Source organism: Ochotona curzoniae, unplaced genomic scaffold (assembly GCF_017591425.1).
Source record: "Ochotona curzoniae isolate NIBS_2020 unplaced genomic scaffold, NIBS_Ocur_1.0 contig_50, whole genome shotgun sequence".
In the NCBI taxonomy this organism is placed as follows: domain Eukaryota; kingdom Metazoa; phylum Chordata; class Mammalia; order Lagomorpha; family Ochotonidae; genus Ochotona; species Ochotona curzoniae.
This window is the reverse complement of record NW_024466446.1, coordinates 7,849,759-7,861,927: the sequence shown is the minus strand read 5'-3', so window position 1 is coordinate 7,861,927 and position 12,169 is coordinate 7,849,759. Positions and strand designations below refer to the sequence as shown.

The following is a 12,169-nucleotide window of genomic DNA, read 5'->3' as shown; positions in this document are numbered from 1 at the left end:
ATAGAATGACCCCCCAAAAAATCACGCTATGCAGTATCAGATCAATTTGAGAAGACAGGACTCTTTAAGGTACTCTAAATCGAGAAAAAAAAAATCACTCCTAATTAAACTGTTCGGGGAAAAAAAAAAGCCAGACATATAAAAACGTACTAAATAGCAACTTCAGATATAGCAACCAACTTCAAAAAGCTACCCTAAACATGTGTAACATTCAAAGCAATGGAACTGCTATGATGTTTTCCTTCAACAGCTTCACTGTATACGTGAAACTGGGTAATGCTCCAATTCTACCTTATAACTTGTGACTAAGGCTGGCAAATCATTCCAAAATTATGTATTGCTGTAGGTGTACACAGGTTGACCTCACACACTGTTCTGCTTTAGCTTTACAATGATTTTGAGCAGTACATTATAAAACTGAAGAATAAGTCCCTGAAGAACTCACTTTTATTCAACTATTTGTTCTCATCATTGTATATTAATGAGTACATTTAGTATAAAGTTTATAAGTAGCAGTCAAAATGTTATCAGAAGAACTCACCTGCAAGTGCAAAAAAGGAACAATGAAATGGACAAGTTAAAAGTAGAGAGATGCTGTAAAGTTACATCACCGATTCCTAATTGGGAATCTCCAGACCAGAGGGTAAGGCAAGAGCAGTAGGACCAACCTGTTATATAACAAGGCTACAGAGCAGAATTAAAGCATCTCTTTGGCTTCTTATTCTATTAATTCAGTGTGAGAACAAGCCTGATTCTCATATGGGAATCCAAACCTGTGACTGACAGCTTCACATCTTTGTTTTTTAAAGCAGGGAAAGGAAATCATTATCTAATGAACATGGATTAGTGGCCCAAATCTTTCCAGACCAGTGGAAAACAGATGGGCAGAGGAGCAGATTGAAAGGATTTTTTGGTGGCCAGAAGGTCAGGAGAGGTGTCTCCTGTGCATTCCCCATTAGTAACAGACTAACCTGTACTGGGCCTGCATTTGGGATCAAATACCAGGAACACACATAATATACATATGTTATCTAGCTTAATCCTCACAAAACCCCGAAACGAAGGTAAGATTTATCTGGCCTCCCTCAGAAAAAAAACTGAGGCCCAGTGAACTTGTCCAAGGTTCCATATGGCTAATAAGATTATCTGAAATCTGACTCCAAAGTCAGTAGTGTTTTAACCAACATTGTATCCCAGCCAACTATTTAAAAATTAAGACATATACCTCTAAGTAAAACTCCATTTTTAACTCATTGACATTCATTAAGTACATTTTGCAATTTAATGCCGAATTTAAAACTTCAACTATAAACCTTTTTAAGCATAACAACTTTATTACATTCTTTCAACTCCTTAGTGGTAGAAAGTCACTGATAAACAGCGGGACTCTATTTTGTAAAGAGAACAGCTGATCTACCTTAACTAGTCAAATACTTTAAATGTCACTAATTTCTATTGCACTGTGGGCTCATCAATGAATTCCAACTCATAAAGTGGAATGCTTTATAAGGTTATTTGAAACTACCAGCTGACCACAGTGAGATGTGGAAAAACAGTACAGATAAAACCATCACCAAGCTAAAACAAAGCCTGCGGGATATAACAATATCTGTTCCAGCGTATTTGAGGAAGATGCCACGGTTTGGACATGTGTCTTTTAAAGGACAGACTGCTGGGAAGGAGTCATCGATGACTCAAGAGCAGTCTCAAAGATCAGACTCAGCAGTTATCCTACAAAGCCCTCACCAACTAACACGAACTCCCTCTCTCGTCTAGAAGAAACACAGCCTGGGTCAGAACATCTATTATTCCTTGGGTAATAAAACAAATCAAATCACTAAGCCAGATGATTCCCACAGCCTACAGTAGTACTGAATTATAGAACCTTAAAAATTATTTTACAACTGTTTGTTGATTAGCCTGTCATTTACACTTTTCAGCTGTAGGGCTGTGTTGGCTTTTTTTTTTTGGTCAAGATTATCACAAAAAGTAAATCACTAACCATTCAATAGGAAAATATTTTTAGAAAAGACAATCTACTTTGTGCCAAGGATATCAAAGTCACAGGGTAGAAAGCCAGACTATCAAACAGCATGATTCGCAAGCTATTTTTTTAAAGGGTTTAAGATCTCTATATCAGATAATCAACATATCTGCCTATAGGACTAACAAATGCACTCAGGCCATGACAAAGACATCAGATTTTATGCGCTCATGCTATGCTAATACATGTTAGTAAACAGACTGTGATATGAAACTGGCAATTCATGCAACATATTAAACATCGTACTCATTGTACTCCAGAGAAATATGCATTATTAAGCTTAAATGTATATTCAACTTTTCTTTAAGTGAAAGTTCTAATCAATTCAGATTCTTAGTGATAATAAACTCAAGTTGCAAAACAGCACAGCACCCTCTGGTGCATATGTTACAAGATAGATAAAAATGTCCACAAGAAAAGAACAGAATCATACAGTAAAAAAAAGAACCTTAAAAATCAACTGGTTATCATGTTTTTTATTTCCTGCAGTACTGATTTTTGAACACCAGTGCTTAAAGACAACTTTCCTTTTAAAAGCTCACCATCAACTTCAGAATCAAAATTGAAGGTCAGAGAAACATTTGCATTTGAAAGTATACAAAATATTCAACAAAACCAGGGTGCATTTCCAACAAATATCACTCAAAATAATTGTAATGCGATCAAGGAAAATGTTTAAGTACTGAGTGCCAAAATTGACTTGTCATGTTAACCAAATTTCACTGGTTTTCATCTGCCTTGAGTTTTTCCTTCAGATAATTGGACTCCTTGAAGATGTAAAGTCTTCCCATGTACTTTTTCTGGATTAAAAGTAAAGTTACCATTATTTATAAGAATTGATGCTTTATGAATGGGTCTGAAAGTTGTCTTAAAAATACAAAAGAATGCAGAAATTAAGACCTACATTAATTACAAATCTTGAGTATCTCAAAACTGTAACCCTTAAAAAAATGCTAGAAAAATAATGAATTTTGAAAGTAGATTTTACTAACAACAAAAGCAAAGGATGCCACCTGCTTTTGGATAGCCCTTTGTGAACCACTGGAAGTCCCAACACAAAGCAGTTAAAAAAAAAAAAAAAAAAAGCAAAGAAAGTGACACCTGTTTAAAGCAGCCATCTGTCCCTAACAAGCTAGATTTAGTCAATTCCAGTTAATCCTGGATTTCCAAAATAGGGGAATGCTATGCACCTGTGAAGAGAAAGTTACAGACTATTTTGTGAGGGTCCTTATCGAAGAACTAAAGGCAAATGATCCCATTTGGCAACCTATTTTTTTCCTTGAAACTATTTATTTTTAAAGTAACAAAGTTAACAGGAGATCTTTAGCCAAATGCTTAGCATAAAAGCGAAATGACCAGCAGACTCCTCATAATTTAAAATGTTACTTCTTTAGGAGTCTCCTTTAGTGTAACATATCTTCATTATAGATACATAGAACAAAGTAACATTTCTAATCACATTGTTTCAGACCTTGCTTTTAACTCTTCCCACACATCCAATGCTATGTCGAATGCTATGGCGGACCCTCTAAACACACACACACACACACACACACACACACACACACACACACACACAATTTTAAATTTTGAGAAACAGAATCAGCGTACTCTACAAATTGATTTTTTCAGTTGGAAGTTTAGAGTAATGCTCGCAGAATAGAAAATTACGTGTTGCCGAAAGTTAAAATATTACCAAGAATAACACACAGATTCACTCATTTCTAAATGCTGTTTATCAATGTTAATAATAATATAACCACAATAAATAGGTTTAGGTTATAAAAACAACTGATTGCAATTCATTTATATTCAACTTACAAACTGAAAACTTCCAAGATGATTTGAATACTGGAGCAATGATAAACTATTTCAAACACTCCCCCCACATACAGAAAACATTGTGATAATGATGCTCAGCTTCTGGGAACCTGTTAGTTTATACCTGGATCACTGAATACAACCCACAGGCAAAACAACTGTCAAAGCCTGAAACACGCATTATGATGCACACAGCACCACAGCCACCCAGCTTCTGAAAGCAAGCTTCAGAAAAACTATTTAACCACTTCAGTTAACCACATTCAAACATTTCTATTAGTCTAAATCCCCGGAAACAGCAAATTCCAATGCACAATATAGTCCCCTCCCTGTTGAGCAAAAATATTACAGAAAGAAGACGCCAAGTGCTAAGTAGTTGTCGTTGTGTTTAAATGTTGTTATTTGTATTTACGGTTATGATTTAATCGATCCAAATGGATATTCAGCTGGCTTAACCTAAACCATCCCTAGCAATTTTTACACTGTGAACATGCCTTAAAAAAAATGAATAATATAAATAAAAGAATTCAGTCCCTTTCTCCCAGAGCAATGTGTAAATGGAAACTGAAATCACACAAAGCCTTTGAAACTACATGCAATGCCCCACACAAGTTCTTCCACGGTGCAAATGAACATCAAACCAGAAACTGCACAGCAAATGATCTACTCAACTAAAAGTCAGTTATGAGCACGGCATATGGTTCGAAACTGTCCCAAGACAGCATAGCTCTTATCGACTTGGGACAGTTCACAGGACCAGGAGCTACTCCACCCCAAAGCGTTCAGGCACTTTACACTCACCTGAGCAGAGAAAAACAGCAGTAACAACACAAACTAATATGAAAGATCTGCACAGAATCCAATTGGGGGAAGAAATAAAGGATGATAAACAAATCTGTTTGCTCTAAGACTGCTTTCAGAACAAAATGTGGTCACTGAAGATAGCAATCACAAGGAAATTAAGTTTTTTTTTTTAAAAAAAACGCCCAACTCTGATTTTCTGCAATAATTAGCCTTAATAGCATTATAACTACCCAATCCGTTCTCTGACAATCTGAGGAATAATTAATGCTGTCATATTATTCACAGGCTGCTGTCAGTTAAATTAATACACACTTGCTATCACAAACACAACCATTTAAATAGGCACTTTTAAAACCTAAACTAGAAGCTTCAACGCACGTAATTCTAATGAGCCATCCTACTTTTAGCACCTAATCGTGATGCACACTCCTTACTGATAACCTATTCATTCAAAGCCAGGCTGAACATGAGCAAATGCACAGGATCTTAAAAAGCAGGTTAACTTGTAACATGAACCGTATTACTTGAGCACCGGTAAGTATCCAACTCTGCGGAGAAAAATCCCTTTTTCAAGGAAAGACTTACAAAGGCAAAAGTTCTCTTTGCTGAGCAGTTCAAGTTACTTTCCAAAGGAAACCAGAAAGCGAAGTATCCACACGCCTTAACCACCACAAAGAAAAGTGAAATATACACACGTTTCAAGTTGAGGAGCTTCATACATTCTTTATGAACAACTTGACTTCGATTTCAACTCTCAAAGGAAAACGAATAGAGAAAGGGGGGGTACACTCTCAAAAGTACCCTGTCAGCTCACACTGCCAACTGAGTTGTCACAAAGCTTCCTCCCATCCTTCCCCCTTGTCCCTCACACACAAAGTCTGGTAAGCACAAGGAAATAGTTAACACGGTGCGCCCACCCAGGGAAGCTCCTCAAAGTGCAAGGGGACCTCGCGGCCACCCCTCCCACCTGCACAGGCCGGAGAAAGCAGTGTCACAAGTGGGGGAACCCAACTAGCACGGACGCCCGGTGTAAATCACTTCTCTCTCTCTCTCTCTCTCTCTCTCTCTCTCTCTCTCTCTCTCTCACACACACACACACACACACACACGATAGACTTTAAAAAAAAAATCTCCATCTCAGGGCAGTCTGGAGGCGGCCCCCTCCCAACACACACACACACACACCCCGGTCTCAATAAGTGTGCAAAGGGGTATGTATGGGGGGTGGGGTTAGGGGGAAGCAGGGAGAGGGGGGAGGGTGTAGATGGATATTCGGACTGTTTGCAACACAAAGAAAACACACAGTTTTAAAAGGAGAAGAGAAAGCGGTGCAGCACAGGATGATCAAAGATGAGAAGCCCCCAGAGCACCGGGCAGGGAAGCCAGGGGGACTGGGGGGGGGGGGGCGGGGGGAGGGAGAGGCGGTGAAAACCAAGGGACTCCGCGGTGGGAAAAGTTAACCGATGGCCGAGGATCCCAAGAACCAACCCCCCGCCAAGCAAGGCCCCACAAGTGAACAGTTACAACAACAAAACACCACCTCCCGTGTCCCCACCGCCCCCCCACAAGCCACACCGCACTCCCACCCCGCGCACCCCCCCTCCCCACGTCCTTCCTCGCCTGCCACATTGTTGTCTCCGTCGCGCTTAGCCAAAGCAGCAGCTTTGCAAAGGAAGAAAATGCAACGCCAAAAGAGAGAGAAGAGGAAAGGAAGGGGAAAAAAAAACCATCTCTGTTCACCTGACCCTCCTCCTCCTCCTCCTCCTCCTCCTTCTTCTTCTCCAGCCCGCCTTGGAAAACTGTGGCTCCCCCTCTCCCGCCCGGCGCGCAGCCCCCCGAGCTCCCCAGCTCCATCCCTCCAGAAGCGGCCGGGCAGGTGGAGCGGCGGGCGGCCGAGCGGCGGCGCCCACACCCCCCGAGCCCGGCGCGGCGCGCGGGGTCCATTGTAAACAAGCCCCCCGGAGGACAGAGCCCCGCGGCGGCCGCAGCAGCATCAACCGGCCCCCGGGTGTCAGAGAGTGCGACCCCCACACATACACACACACACACACACACACACAGATCACACTCGGCCGGCGCGCGCGCGCACACACACCACGGACACTACACACACACACACACCACGGACACACGCTCCCACACACATGTAGAGACCGAAGCATATTCACCTTGGCTGTGGATTATTGTGGTGTTGTTGGTGGGTGATGGAGATGATGGTGGTGGTGGTGGTGGTGGTGGTAGTGGTGGTGGTGGTGGTGGTGGTGGTGGGGAGGTGGTGGAGGAGGAGGAGGAGGAGGAAGAGGAGGAGGAGGAGGAGGAGAGGAGTAGTTGTTGTTGATGGGTAACAGTCGCCAGGACTACGGTGACTATGGCGCTTGATTCACAAGGCAACGGTTGCTATAACTCACAAAAGAGAGAGAGAGGGAGAGAGAGAGAGAGAGCGAGCGAGAGAGGGAGACACTCGCAAGGGGAGGGCTGGGGGAGGGAAGAGGAGGAGGAGGCGGGCCAAGCCGGGCGGCCGGAAGGGGCGGACTCGGCGCCGTGACGAACGGCCCGGCACTCGGGCGGCTCTCGGGGGGCCATGGCGAGAGGTGCCTGCTTTTTTTTTTTTTTGCGGGGAGGCGGTAGGGAGATAGTTGAGGGAGGCCCAGGCTGGGACTCCGAGCGAGCGAGCGAGCGAGCGAGCGAGCGCGCACCGAGAACTCAGCGCTTCGGCTGAGGCGCTTCCCGCCCCCCCCCACCCGCCGCCGCCGCCGCCGCCGCCGCCGCCGCCCGAGTCTTGGCTGAGGAACGGGACTGTGCGGGAGTGCAGCGTGAGAGGGGCTTGTGGCTTCTTGCCCACACGCGGAGACACGCGGCCGGCCGCCCGAGGGACGGGCCAGCCCACGGGGTGGGCGACGACCCCCTCTCTCCCTCCCCACGAGCGCTCGCCACGCCACGCCGAGGGGGGGGGGGAGGAACGAATGTTCTATCCACACAGCAGCCCCGCCCACCGCTGAGCGTCATTTCCGGGGCTGGGCGTGCGGAGGGCCCGGATGTGCGGCTGCTCCTATGCTCGCTCGCTCGCTCGCTCTCGCGCTCTCTCAGGGTGTTTTTTTTATTTATTTATTTATTATTTTTTTTTCCTCTCCTCCGTGTGTTGAGGGGCCGGGGCTTCCCGCGTTATCCTTCTGTCACGGCCCCTGGCAGAGATGTTGCGGGTTTCGTGATGTGTCTAAGGATCCCAGTTCCCCATCGCTCGCTCTCCTCCTCCTCCTCCTTCCTCCCGGCTGCCTTCGCCTGCCGCCCGCCCTCCGAGGCCGCGGAGCCGAGCGATGCGATGCGGTGCGGGCGGGCGGCGGGGCGTGAGCGGGCCGCCTCCGCCGCCATCTTAGAGAAGGCGAGCGAACGAACGCGGGGCGCGCGCGTGGGGAGCGAGGCTGGCCTCCCTCCCGCAGTCCCCAACCCCCGGGCCCAGCGGACGGTCCCGCTGCTTAGTGCAAAGCCAAAGCGCGATCTCTTCGTTCCTCTCTTTTCCCTCCAAGGGGCTGGGACACGGAGCTTCCGAGGAGCTCTTAGAAATAGCCTTCCCCCGGGGCGTGAAGGGAAAAAAAAAAAAACCCATATGGAGTGATCCTCCCTCCTGGAGAGGCGTCGGGGGCGTGGGGATGACTCACACCTGCCTCAGGGACCGTCCCATTAGCTGCTTCTGGCCCGTTACTTCGGGTTAGAGACCGCGCTCGCCTTTCTGGAAAGTTAGAGCACCTCAGATCCGAGTTCCAACCCCCAGGCACTCTGAATTAGCACCTCGCGTTCAGACCCTTATCGGGACACCCTCCTGGGGTTCCGGCTCTCAAGGTGTTTCCATCGGGGGTAGCCCGTTAGCGCGCAACCTGCTTTTTTTTTTTTTTTTTTTTCCAATCCCCGGTGCTCAAGCACAGATTCCTAATTCTTGGCGGTGCCAACATATTTGCCCAAATTCTCTTTAGACTGGAGTCCAGCAGGCACGTGCCCCCGGGCCCTGCCAATACCCCAGATCTCCCAACATTTGCTGCTAAGCTGCTTATCCAAGACAATAACATTAGAAGTATAGCCTTAAGAAATCAGTCCTCTAGAGGCTTATTATTTTTTTTTTTTTTTGCACCTGCAAAATAAGGGATTTGGGGCCAGCGTGAGTTCACCAGCGCTAAAATAATGCCAAGCTCTTGCTCTGAGCCCCAGACCTCATGCTAAGTGTTTTACATAACATTATCTCATTTAATCCTGACAACGCGGCCGTTAGGTTGTTAATACTCATATCCACCTTTTAAGATAAACAGGCCCAGGATGGCAAAATTTATTTTAGATCATGGAGCTTGCTATGAAGTAGTGGGCCCAGGCGTTTCAGGAACTGACAGTTGGAACAACAGATCTGAGGCCCTAATATTGTTACCTTTGTTGATGACCTAGAGGTGTTTATTTATTTATTTATTTATTTTTGGAATTATGTATTTAAATGTAATAACGAGGAGCTGGGGGCACGATGTCGTGAAGTCGGATAACAAAGTGGCAACCAAATAGCAAGTTGATCTCTTCCCATTTAGAAAGTGACTTCGGGCATGCCCAGGGAGTGGACGTAGCATTCTCACTGTCTGCCAGTTGATCATCGTTATGAATATTCATTTTAATACATTTACGGACCAAGTCTTATTCCTGCGTGTAGAGAGCGGCTTGCTCGCCGGGCATGGCTCTGAATAGCTTGGCTTTTTTCGTTCTTTTGTCTGTTGGAGTTTGCCTTTCCCTCGCTGTCAGCTGTTGCTGCTCACTGCTGTCAGTGAGCGCGGTTCTATTATCCCTCAAGGGTGCTTTTAATTTACTGCTTTTAATCTGTAGGCAAGAGAAACCGCAGGATGAGGGTTGTGCAAAACTGTGTCTCCTGAGAGTTAATAGGTGCTTTGAGTAGCTGTCCTTTGTGTTACCACGTTGGGATATCAGTTTTAAGTTGCTGACAGACTATTTGGGGGAGAGAGGGGAGGACTACTTCCTGTTTTGATCTTTTCCTGGGGTAGGAATTAATTTTCCTAAGTGAGTTTCTTAAAAGTTGGGGTTTACAAGATTTTTTTTTATCTGTTCAGGATAGTTGATGGTAAGATGACACATGATTTGCAGTGTTAACTCACCACACCAAATCAAATAACAAAGCTACCAATTCAGATGACAGAATGCCAAATGTGATGGATCATTCCCCAGTTCATGGAGGGATGGAATTTTTCTAAACGTTGATTTTGGTGAGACTTGGTCAGTACACAGTTTCTGTGAACTTTTTCAGAGATCCTGCATGCATGTACAGTGTGTCATGCTAGAACTCAAATCAGATCTTGAAATCTTGCTATCATCGGTTCTCATAGGCCATCCAATTTTAGTCATCTTAAAAATTTTTTTGAAGATTGATTTGAGTGATAGAGAAAAGGAGATCTTCCATCCGCTGGTTCGCTCAGCCTGAGACTGCCCCAGTCCAAAGCTAGGAGGCCACAACTCCTGCCAGGGCTCGCACGTGGTTGGCCCAGCCTCGAGGACTTGGGTCATCCCTGACTGCATTTCTGGGCACGTTGGGGGGAAATGGAGCTGCCTCTAAGAGCAGCTCACTGCAAGCAAGTAGCACTTCAATTGCTGCGCCATAGCACCAGCCCCTTTAGTCATTTCACTTTAATGCGAAATAGTTACATCTTCGGCTATGTTACAGGCGTATTTCAGAAATAAAATATTTGTCAAGAAGTCACAGGAAAAGACAAGCTGTGTTAAGGCCACTTTGTTAATGGGTCTCATCTCGGACAGCCTAAAACACTATATGGACTCGAATAAAAGAGCCCCAGCTACGAGCTGTCTGAAGTTGCTTGACAAATCCAGTGAACTGCCGATGTAATGATTTTGAATTGAGAAAGAACAGATAGCTATTGTCTATGACATGCCCAAGTACTCTGTGAAATGTTTGTAGGCTTGGTTTTTGTCCTCGGTTGGGAGTGGCTGGAATAGAAACACTAACACATGCTTGTGGGAACCGATTATGTATGTATACTATACTTTGTAACCGACCCCGCTCTTCAGGGTAACATTTTGCTTTCAACATCATCTGCTAGCTTACTGACTCAGGTTGATATCCCTTGCGTACTTAGGAATGAATGTTACTCTGGCAGTAATGCCTGAAAAATGGAAAAGAGACAAATGCAAATACTAATATGCAGTAGCCTTGCTTCTGAAAAGCTGTATGTGTAAGCCCTCAAAACAATATGTGACGTGTGGCAGCTTACTTTTGAATGTGTAGTGGTGAAGCATTTTGTAATGCAGAAAAAGAGTTTTCATTTAATTATAGCATCCTGGGTTGTTTTTTTGTTTTGTTTTGTTTGTTTGTTTGTTTCCAGTGAGACGCTTAGAGTCTTAGCTCCCATGTGAAATGAATGTCTTCATTTCTACCAGTCAGTATGTATTGATCATTTAAGATTTACACAACACTGAGGAATTGTACTACTGAATCACTTTACTAGATGTGAAATTCTGTGGGTATGTGATCATAAATACCAATAGTTTTAAAAGCCAGATCATTCAAAACTTTACATAACTTGCCACTGTTCTCCAGAACAGGAGTGGGGAACTCTGCCAAGAGCCATTTGGATATTTATGACATCATTCATGGACCATCCATAATTGTCAGTGTAAAAATTAGCCTGCCAAAGAGTTACTGAATTTTCAAGCGCTGCCATGCCTTGTCCAGGCAAGACCAAAGGATTTCACTGACCTTATGTGGTTCTTGGGCCAGACATTTCCCATGCCCATTGTAGCTCATCTTCAACCCTACTCACAGCTACTCAGAAGTACATTTTGCATTTTAAAAAGTGATACGGTAATTTTTTTCTGGCCAATTTGTGTTTTCTGAAAATAGTACAGCCCAACTGATTACTCAGAGTTCCTGAAGTCTTATCAATCCATTTACCCATCTATGAATTTTTTTATTTCATGATCAAAAGATGTTGATACATCATAAACTATCTATCTCTGCTCAAGACCACAATACAGTGTCTTTTTTTTATGTATACATGTAAGTGTTCATTTCAATCACTTCAGAGTATCACAGTGTTTGCAGTGTTAAAGTGACTGGTAACAGGCAGGTTGTCTATCAAGTGATCTGCTGGAAAAATGATTTGTAATATACAATGGAATAGTGTCAGGCAATCTGAAAGAAAGGATTGCTGATATTACAGCTATATGGATACATCTAAAGCATAAGAGACATAAAATAGGCACGAGCAGCTCATAATGGTGCTGGCATTCCACGTGGGTGCTGGTTCTTGTACAGGCCAGTCCTCCTTCCAATCCAGCTCTCTGCTTATGGCCTGGGAGAGCGGTGGAGGGTGGCCCGAGTCTTTGGACTCCTGCACCCATGTGGGAGTCCCAGGAGAAGCTCCTGGCCCCCAGCTTTGAAACACCTCAGTTCTGGTGGTTGTAGTCATGTGGGGAGTGAACCAGCAGATGAAAGATGCCTTCTCA

The 12,169-nt window shown here is 44.5% G+C and overlaps 1 protein-coding gene across 1 annotated transcript in view; it reads right to left on the bottom strand.

Moving 5' to 3' along the window:
* RFX3 (regulatory factor X3) overlaps positions 1-6,884 on the bottom strand; it is a 250,403-nt gene extending 243,519 nt beyond the window's left edge. Inside the window, exon 1 of the mRNA XM_040988901.1 lies at positions 6,838-6,884. The gene's annotated coding sequence lies outside the window, so the exon portion shown is untranslated. The remainder of the gene's footprint in view (positions 1-6,837) is intronic.
* Between the last annotated feature and the right edge of the window lie 5,285 nt (positions 6,885-12,169).